The 10,796-nt window shown below is 37.9% G+C and overlaps 1 long non-coding RNA gene across 3 annotated transcripts; it reads right to left on the bottom strand.

Moving 5' to 3' along the window:
* Positions 1-1,072: 1,072 nt before the first annotated feature.
* LOC135444813 (uncharacterized) lies at positions 1,073-10,414 on the bottom strand. Of its 3 annotated transcripts, none has more exons than XR_010439287.1 (5): positions 10,344-10,414; positions 8,609-9,212; positions 8,287-8,501; positions 7,741-7,913; positions 1,073-2,567 (listed from the first exon to the last, which is right to left on the bottom strand). It is a non-coding gene; the product is annotated as an uncharacterized LOC135444813 (long non-coding RNA). The 3 variants fall into 3 exon arrangements; XR_010439286.1 differs by having other exon boundaries at positions 7,741-8,062; positions 8,609-8,655; positions 10,344-10,400; XR_010439285.1 differs by having other exon boundaries at positions 8,609-8,655; positions 10,344-10,400.
* Between the last annotated feature and the right edge of the window lie 382 nt (positions 10,415-10,796).

Below are 10,796 nucleotides of genomic sequence, written 5' to 3'. Positions count from 1 at the left end.
AGTAGAATCAGTAAGGCTGGAAAATAATAAATTCCAACTGTTAATCCAGCACTGCCAAGGCCAACACTAAACCATGCCACATCTACACATCTTTAAAATCCCTCCAGGGATGATGACTCCATCAGATCCCTGGGAATACTGTTCCAATGTTTTGGTGAATGTGTTTTTCCTGATATCAAATCTAAACCTTCCCTTGTGCAAGTTAAACCACCCACCTCCCTTCAAACAGGGCATGATTGCCCTGTCCCAACAATTTCTGCACCTTTGCTCAAGGAGCACTCAATTAAGATCCAAGTTCTGCCACTCAGCAGGTTCTAAAGCAAATCCACACAAGGATTTTACGTTGTTGACATCCCTGTTTTACAAACCATCAAGCTGTTTCAGTGGCAATTGGAGCAAGTCTTCCTTCAGTTGCCTTCACTGCCAGCTAAGGTCCCATTCTCTCCTGCAGTTGGATATGAAGCAGAGATAAAATCTTGCAGTTTGATTGTTAGTTTGCTTTCTTAGAGGAAAGAAGTAAAGGCAGCCTTGCAGTCAATGTTTGTGTGACTGTTTCTCCCATCCTTTTTACCTTAATCGATCTTCAGGACCAGTTTCACACAAATTTGACAGAGAAGAAAAAGCTTCAAGTACATCAATCTCCTGGAATTCTCATAAAAAAACACTAAGGGAATGACTCTGTCAGTGTCCCTTCATATGGAAGATTAGAGTACAAGACAAATTTTTCATACAGTTTAGATGCAAAGACCTTGGACAGTGGTAAAGACTGAGAACATGCTTGACTTGAATCTTATTAAACAACAGAAAGTTGCTCAATGCACAAAATTTTAGGAAATTAGGCTTCATAAGTTTTGCTAGTCACAGAAAGCTTATAAAATTGCAGATTCTGTCTGTGCTATCCATAAGCATAGGGAATATATAAAATATCAGTATATAAAAATATATATTTTCTATATATTTTATATATATACTATACAATATAAAATGATATATAATATATTTATACATTTATAGATATATATAATATAGGAAACCAGAGCACACTAAAATGACAGGAAAGTTCTATTTTAAAGTGACTGTGCTATGAACTCCCAGCTGGAAGGATTGTTTTTATCTATCAAATGTTTTTGTTGCTTGTGACAAATGTGGACACATTTCCTGGAGAACTGGTTTCTAAAAAAGCAGTGCAATAAAAACTGTTTATCCCAGAATCACTGAATCAACTAGGTTGGAAAAGACCTTTGAGACAATGAAGTAATGCCTTGAATACCACATATGAACAAGCAGTGAATCCCCAAATGAGAAATAAATCATTCATGGCATCATGGTACTCGTGGAGATGACAAGGGTCAATCCAAGCTGGGGCTGTGCACCATCATGGAATTGATCAAGGCAAATGATCCAGTGAAGAACACCATGTAACCTCCAGGTATTTTCTATGTATAATTTCACCATTCTGTTTATGAAAGATTTAGAAATTATCTTCAAAACTAAGCCTGGAAATACAATCATAACTCTACTGGACGTCAAAAATAATTGTATCAATAGAGACACAATGATCTGACACGTAGTAATTTCCCTCAAATCTCATTCCAGCTAGTCACCAGCTTTTGTGCTATAATTACCTGCCTTTCTATCTCTACTAACCACAGGGTCTACAAATGTTATTACTTCTGTTCTGATTAAGTACCCTGCTCTGCTCAGATACCAACTGCCTTTTTTTTTTGAAATTGTCTAATCAGCTAACATAATGAAGTTATATCCAGAGCAGTTTCCAAACTCTGCTTAGCTTGAGGCTCTTTGGTTATGCTTCAGAACCAAAGTCTCAGTGAAAGCAAAAGCTTGTCTATTTTTCTAGCTGCCAATAAGAATGTCTAAGAAATGGTATTTCCTTTCTCTGCAAATTTTGACTCACTTTTTACGCAAAAATTATAGCTGTATAAAAAACCTTCAGTCTTTTTAATCAACATTGTCTGATTCTAAGCTTTGTGCTCTTTGTAGGAACTAGAATATGTATATTAACCTTCCTCCTCAAAATAATATAATTGCAAAGATAAATAAATCATACAGCATATTAGGAATGACCCAGAAAATTATTTGTGGATAAAAATATGCATTTTACCTGGCATCTTCTAAGTTTTTGCACTTACACATAGTGGAGGCTATGCAGGTTTTGGTGTGACAATTCCCAAATGTGTGGGGACAAAAGCTATTGGACAAACGTAGTAAGATACCTGAGGATGCCAATTTTTAGAGGCACAAGACATTGCTTAAAATGACTTCTTTTCTGGACCATCATAAAAACCTCTGACAGTGAGTTATCTGCAAACTTTGGTCAAATTTTAGTCATGGAGGTGTCTGAAGGAATTGAATAATCTTGCGATATCTGCAATGATGGACTCAAGGGGCAAGAATGAGTCAGCATCAGAGTAAGGACAAATCAGGACAATTGCCTGAGCAGTCACCAGCACCCAGTTCAATGTCATGAAACACTGATTTCCTTCTCTTCTGAATTTGAAAGCCAGTCTGACAGGAGAGTTTCCTCCATTTGCTCTGCTGCTTCATCACTGTGGAAGGAAAGAGCAAAGATATTATTGTCAAAATCTCTGAGGTTCTGCACAGGAATGGCAGCACTTCTACCATCTCTATCCCATTCCTCCGGCATTTCTTTTTCCTTAAGAGTCATTTTTATTGTCTAAATTCATGTTGGACCTGCAATCTGAATCCATATATCTTGCAATCGCTGTCAAAGACTGCCATGGGAAGATTTGTTTGTGGTAAGGAAAATCATAATTTGCTTTACTGCCAGAGAAAATTTATAAAGGAGGTTTCTCTTTTTCTGAACCCAAATCATTAAATAATTATATTTTTTCTTTTACTTTAGCAAATCTTGTTCATATATCTGAAGATATGCATGCATTAAGGATTATCACTGCATCTGCACAGAAAACATACAGGACAGTGAAAAAGGATTTATAGAATCATAATTTGAGTTACAAATGCTCAAAGATTTTTCTTCCAAAAGAATGAATAAAGAAGGAGGAATGAGAGACTGGGTTTGTGACATTAATTCATAATAATGCCAAATCCCTATCTGAAAATAAAAATCCATATTCAGCAGAGCATTTACTTTCAATGACAGCTTGAAAGGGTTTCCCTCTGGAACATATAAACAGGAAGATCCCCAGCCTGTCTTCTTCCTGTCTCAGAAATTGTGAGCAGATCAAGAAAAAACATGGAAGTGAAACAAACCTTTCCCCAACTGTTCCAAGCCTATTTTCTCCGTGTAATTCCTGTCAAGCTTTTAGTAAAGCTAAAGGGATTTATTTGAATTTGAATCTGAGCAAGTACTGAACACCTCATTTCATCTTAATTGTATGGATTGAATTCTGCAGCTAAAATGGGCCTCACAGTTGTTAAGTAAACTGAAATGCTCCTGTAATTGATTGCAATGAACCTGCCTGGTTTGTGCTTTTTTCGAAAAGAACTGGTAGTATGTCTTGTCTTCTAGTGGAATCTGCCCTGCCCATGGCAGAGTGGGTGGAATTAGATGGTTTTTGAGGTCCCTTTCAACCCAAACCACTCTGTGAATCTATGAGGAAAAAAATCTGAATGTAATTAATATAATCAAACAAAAGCTAAATGCCACCAAAATTAAAATGCTGTGAAATTTAAAATATTTTTATAACAACCATGGTCTAGAGCCTCCTGGGGCATGCTTGCCTTAAAATAAATGCCCAAATGCATATGCACAATATTTATTTTTATACAAGGTGTCCATTTACAGTTTTATGACATACAGCAAACCTCCCATTTCCAAAGGAAAATTCAAAATGAGTAAGAGACTGGCAGTTGAGTTAATCCCTGTGCACAGTCCCCAGCCATCTCTCTTGCTGTTGTACAATTGGATTTGCAGCTCCCAGCAGCTCCAGATCCCACTGGGAGTGTGCAGACCCCGATCTGCAAGTCCCATTCAGTGTTTCAAGTATAACAGCTTATAATGGTGATCATCTGCATTTAATACTGGGAACACACTCACTAAGGACATGACCTGGTTTCTGTCAGGAGTGAAAGGAGGACATCAAAACTACTTCTCAGCTGATGCTCCTTCTGCTGCTGTAACTCCACTGAGGTCACGAGAAGTTGGACAGGATTGTAGAACTGAGCTACCTAAATGGCACATTGCTAAAAATATATTTATTCAGAATGGCTAATTAAGGTGAATGACTACCAGTCTTCATTAGCACTGAAGTGGTGTTAATTTGATTAGACTTCTGGCCTAGATAGACTTGCAAAGCGTTATGCTCCTAATGCAATTTCTCTAACGAGAAAGTATTTCAGATGAAATGTTACCCATCAGTGTCTTTCTTTGTATAAATATTAAGTAGACATTTGCCTTTTAATGCTGATGTAATTTTTAGGGAGCAGGGAAACAGTGAAGATGTGACATCTGCATTGCCTTGGGATATGGGGAGAATGTGAGAAAATAAACTTGCAATTCTTGCTCCAGTTTCATTATTTAAATACTTTGCAACATTTTCATGGTAGAAAGTCAGACTTGAAAAGTGCTCATGAAACCTGCCTTTTCTTTAAACACACCATTATACACTTCTTGCTCTTAACTCAAAACTCTCTTCAATCAATATTTCAATGCTTAAACATAGTTAGCATGGCAACATAAGTTTTAGATTAGGAAAAATGCCTTCTTCTCTGCTCCTTTTGCCATAAGCCAGGAGGAAATAGGAGAAGCATGCTGTTTACTTATTAATTAGAGCTCATAATGATCTATGCTGGAATGATGCTCAAGAAAAAAATACCCACTTAGCTGGACTGTGGTACTTTTAGCAAAAAAAGTCTTGCTGAATGACTCCTGAACTATAAGGTTTAGCCACCATCAGAAATCCAGACAAGACACAATCTTTCTCTTCCATCTTATCTCCTCCATATGACACAGACCTCACTCATCCTCCTACCTCACTTCTCCAAAATGTTCCCTCCACTACATTCCCTTGTAGCCATCATTAAATTCCAAGTCACTTTATCTATAGAAGAAATTAAAAACAGGATCACTTGACATCACTGGTGCAGCAAAATTAAATTTCTCCTGTCATCACAGGATACTTTATGCTAGATCTGTCATTTTCTGGAGTATACTTAGACTTATGGAAATCTCTTGCAAAGATACACAGGGGGGAACCAGCCTCCATGCACAGGAAAAACAAGTTCTAACAAGGACAACTGAGACTTGCAATTCCAAATTTCTTGCATACATTAAAAAAAAAAAAAAACCAACTCTGTAAGAAAAACACTACTATTGGTATTTAACATCTTCTCAGTATAAACATACTTTTGAACAATAAAATTTTGTGTCAGTGAGAATTTGGTTTTGAGTAAAAGATGATGGAGGGCTCTGCAGAAGTAAAGGATCAGAATCCTGTCCATGGGGAATAAACTTATGTTTTATTCCAATTTATCTTTTGGTCTTGAGTATGGAATGAAAATTCTGCAGATGGAGACCACATGCTTGGCTTTTGAATGACAAAAGCCGTGACCAAGGGAGCCATTGCTTTGCCATAGTGTTTTCTCTTAAAAAAAACAAAACAAAAAAACCCCAACCCAACAAAAAAACCCTGCCCCCTCCTCCCAAATACAACCAAAACCCACCCTCATTTTCTCATTATTTTTAATCGCATTCTACAATATCCAGTTTTTAACTAACTATTTTTAAACACTTTTTTTTCTAGTCTGAGTCAATGTCAAAAATTATTTCACTTCCTTATGAGTAAAAGTAGTTGTCAGTAATTAAGAACCTTAAGAAGCAGAAGTCAGAATAATTAGTGTTTAATAATCTGTTGGGCCAACATTTGAGACAAGTCAGTGCCCAGTACAGATGGGAAAGAATGGAGTTTAGATATATTAGATATATAGATATATATATACACAATCGGAGCTTTAGTACTGCCACCTCCATTATGCAGGTTTGGATTGTTTTTAAATTGATTTATGTCATTTAATCCTAAAATGCAGATAATTCCCTGGCAAATGGGCTGTGAGTCAAGGTAAACTGGGAGACAAAAACATTGGAAGAGGAGGGTTCTGGAGTCATCATATACGACTGTAACGGTGATTTATTCTGGCTGTCAACAGTATCTTGTTAAAGAAATAACTTTATTCCCCCTCTTTCAAAAAAGCATTGCAGAAGACAGCTCAAAAGAATGGATTAATGGTTGCTCCCTTGTGTTCAGTAATATTAAATGCAGGGAATGCTCTTTTCATCATTGAAACCTTATATGTCATTAAAATTTCTAAATAGATATATATAAAAGCTTCACCAGGATTTATAAGGCCAAGTTTTGAAAAAATGATGGTCAATAGGATCATAAAAGATGATAGTTCTCCCAAAATTAAAAAGTTGGCATCACAATAAATAAAGAGGTACATTATAAACTAGTAAAAATTTCACATGCACCAATGCTCCCAACCACTTTACTACCCTTTTAGAGGACAGAAAAGCAAGGACTTCAATTTCATTTGATTAAAGCAACTTGAACGTTTAAGTCCATTCAGCAAGTTTCTGCAGCCTCTGAAGATTTATGTCCTTTTCTAAAAAATGAGATTTTGTATAAATATCATAAGACTGATCTAATAAAGACATTATAGAATCTAATGGAGTTATATTAAACAGGGATGGCCTGGTTTAAGTAGCCAAACACTTAGTAATATTTCTTAGTGAAATACCATTTTCTAAATGTTTTCCAGTGAGTTTTTTCATATTTATTAAAAGAATTTCCATGAAATGGAAATTCTCCTTGCCTATGGACAAAACAAAGTACCATCTTCCACACAAGCTATTAATTAGCAATTCTATTGAAACAAATTAATCTAAATTAAAATCTTTTGAAGAACAGAACTCAGCTAACTTTATAGGCAATAATTAGATACATATCAAATGAAACTATGTTATCTAAGGAAAAGCGAACAACAAAAGTTGCTTTAACAAGTTAATCCAAGTGAAATCAGGTCTAATAACTTTGGTTTTCAGGACAGAGACACAATGTCTATTTCATCTAAATAGCAGGAGCAGTCTAACCTGTGCTCTAAATTATATCCATCCAACATATTGATTGTAAATTGATTAGCCAGAAAGCAGAATTCAGCACTTTATAATGCAAAAAGGAGTCGGTACATAAATACCTTTTCTAGGTATATCATTGCCTGTCTAAGTACCTCTGGATGTAGCTAAGTTTTCACCAAATGATACTTTGAACCTATTGCCATCACTCCTCCTTCTCCCCTCTATTTCTTTGTTACCTGCTATACACTGGAATTGAAAATAAATGTACAAAAATGTTTTAGTTTTAAAACATGAATTTGAGACTGTACTGAAATTTTTGAGGGAAGCCAGGGGTGGATCCAAGAGAACATAAAAAGTGCAATGGAAAAAAATAAAACTGCTCATTGTTCTTTGCAGATTTTCTGGGTTCTTCATAAAGGTGGAAAACCCCTCCAGCTTATTTAACATTTTTGATTTAAATAATTTATTACATTCCACAGAAAAACAACCATGTGCAGAAGAATTTGACATAGTACAAGGGTGCTAAGGATAAGGATGTCAGTTATTCCAGGTTCTGTTTTCCTACTGCATAATCTTCAGATGCACTTAAGAGAGTGAAAAGTACACTTGGAGAAGAAAAGGGACACAATAGAATATTTTCTTTTTAACCAAAGCTCAAACCTCACCTTGACCTCATCTCCCAGACTTTTCATGGTGCCTTTGTGTGTGATGCCTTGTTTCAAGCCCATTCCTGTCTCTCCAATTAGAGATTTCCATCCTCCTGTGACAGGTCTGATCACAGAGAGCCTGAATGCGCTGCAGTCCTCTCCCACGGTGGTGGAAATAGGAGCCTGTGTCCCTGTTCCAGAAGAGGTATATTTTGCTTTTGTGAACTTCAAAACAAACCTGCATCTCTCTCTTAGCCCAGTCAGAGCTAACTGTACTGGGTCCTTATGATGTCCACAGTGTGATATTTATTCTTGAGAACTTCCAGATACCACAGAGACCCTGGGTCAGAGAAGCAGGGTTTAAAAACTTTGTTAAGATTCCTCTTTAGTCCTTCAAATATGTTCCCTCCCTCTCATTAAGGGCTGAGGTACACCATGCTTTGGAACAAGGTGCAGAGGTGCCAAAGCTGTTAAAGATCTGAGCATTCAGCCAGTACACAGCATTTCCATCTGCAGAGCTGCTCAGGTTTCTGCACACCCATGGGGCAGGGCTGCCCTAATTACCTCAGTGATAAAGAGCAGGATGTTCAGATTTGATACTCCAGTCCCTGCAGGACACAGCAGCTGGTTGAAATCAGGTCTGTTAAACCCCTGGTTGTGCTCACTGGTGCTGCAGGATCCTGGTGGAGACAGGGTTTCGTGGGGCCACAGGCCTTGATGCACAGGCTGATGCTCTTCTCCAGCCAAGACATGACATGGCTGCTGTTAAAAAATCATGTCTAGAATATGGAAGAGAGAGTAAAGGACAAAATAATGGCGTTTATGTCAGTCCCTCAGCTTAGAACTCTCAGAAAAATAGATGTCACCAACTGGAAGAAAAACTTACCAGGAACCTTGTAGGAGTTTCACATCCCATTTCTTCAGTTGATGGGCCTTGTAAATACAGAAACATCGAAACACAGAAACATAGAATATCCTGAATTATAGGGGACTCATTAGGATAATCAAAGTCCAGCTCCGGTCTCTTCACAGCCCCAAGAACCCCCACGTGTGCCTGAGAGCATCATCCTTAATTCTAGCAGGCTTGGTACTTCTGCTTTAAGAGGCAATCTAAAACATGGGAGTGGAAAATGTGATCTCAGAGGAAAGAAAGGGATGAAGAGAGTGTGTGGATGTGGAATTAGGAGCTTGCTCTGGGATTTCACAAATTTTCAGATTCAAGAATTTACCAGGCACTGAAGTATTGGCATGGGCACAAGCAATTAGTAGCAGTGTTGGAAAAATCACTGATTAGATGTTGCAAAATGCTCAGCTGTGAGGAGTCTGCAAACAGAATAAGGCCATGAGGAGGGAAAAGCAGTGACTCAAATAAGATCAGTTTTGCAGAAGGGGCAGGAAACAGCACAGATGCTCCTTTGCCTCCTTCCACAGCTGACATTGCTCTGGATCAAGCAGGCTTCTAGATGGAAAAGTTTTCAGGGAAAGATCTCCTGCAAAAGCAAGCAAATAAATGCTTTCAGCACAAAAAGAAGAGCCCAGCAGCAGCTAACCTAGCTTGTCACTTCCTTTATTACAGCTTGGAAGCCAGTCAGTCCCCTTGTGGGACTGAGGCTAGTGCACTGACAAAAATACACTGTTTTCTTGCCAAATGGACACATTTGGGGAATCTGTTATTTCATCATGATGAGACATTTAATTTGCCTTGCCATCTAATAGATAAAATGAAAAAAAAAGGGGGCTCTAAAGCACAGCACTGATGTTCCAAGCTTCCGAGCTCCTCTCCCTCAGATAACACATTTCCTGCATTAAGGAGATGGAAGCACTCATGTGTGGTGCAATAAAGACAAAACCAAGTGTTCTTTCACAATGTTCTCTAAAATTCTCCAGGAGAATCTGTGGCTGCAGCTTTTATGCCTTGATTCAGAATTATATCTGAGGAAGACATAGAAAAAGAGAATTCAATGTGGGCAGGCTCATTTTGAAGTCCAAAGAAGTTTCTAAGCGTTTTAGCACTTCTAGGGCATAATTAAGCAGAGGGCAACATAATTAACAGAGGGTGGAAAGACTAAGGCCTACTAAAGCCTTCAAGTCTTTTCTTTAAAGGTTATTTTTTTCTTTCACGGGGCTTGATGGAAGGCAGGTTTGACTTTAAGTGCTGTATTTGTCCACGGCTTTACCAATGAGATTGTTCATCCTATTTTTCACCCCAACATAAAGCTTTTGTTGCTAGTTAGACAAAAACATTTATTTAATCAGGAGTTCTGCAATAGCATGCATGCCCTGTATTGAAAATATGAATCAGGCCACATGGGCTTCTTGCCTTTTGTTACGAAACCTTGTTGCATCTTTTCTTCCTCATTATCTCTCAGAAATGAAAACAAGGAGCCAAAATTCACAGTCCAGAGTATCTCCCACATGGGACTCAGGCAGATACTACCCTTGATGTGTTATGCAAACAAAGTGAAGATGTCACTGCCTTCATGCTTGGTTCAGCATGTCCAACCTGTGAGTCTCCCAGATACTTCTCAGCTTTCATTTTAATAGCTTCTTTCTTGTCATTATAGTGCAAGAGTTCTATTGTCATTACATTGCAAAGGTTCCATATTGCCAGAGTTTCATACCTCCTTAATGCTCCTTGTAGGCAGCTCCTCCAGGCACTGACTCTTCCTTGTCCTCACAGTAACCAATTGACTCCAGCTCCCCTCAGCCAACCAACCCACTCTTTTATAACACTCTTCTGACTGGTTACAGCTGTGGCCTGTTAAAACCAGGCCTGCTCCTAATCCTTAATAATTGGCTCAGCTGCAACTCTTTAGGGGGTAAGGTTACATTTTATGTTCTATCCCCCTGCACTTCTTAGTACAGCTGTTCCTTGTATTTCTTTCTATTCCTCTAAATGATTTTTCTTTTCCTCTGGAAAGAAAGATGGTTCGCAAGAAGTTACCACAGGTAAGACACTTTATTCTGTAGTTCTGCAAGCCAGATGTGCAAATTGGAGTAAGTCAACACTTAGATATTTTCTTATTGTTAAATGGAAGAAAAAGAAAAAGTACTTTTAGGAAACCTCTTCTGAC

Source organism: Zonotrichia leucophrys, chromosome 3 (genome assembly GCF_028769735.1).
Source record: "Zonotrichia leucophrys gambelii isolate GWCS_2022_RI chromosome 3, RI_Zleu_2.0, whole genome shotgun sequence".
Taxonomy (NCBI): Eukaryota; Metazoa; Chordata; class Aves; order Passeriformes; family Passerellidae; genus Zonotrichia; species Zonotrichia leucophrys.
The sequence above is the reverse complement of the archived record's forward strand: the minus strand, read 5'-3'. Positions and strand labels throughout refer to the sequence as shown.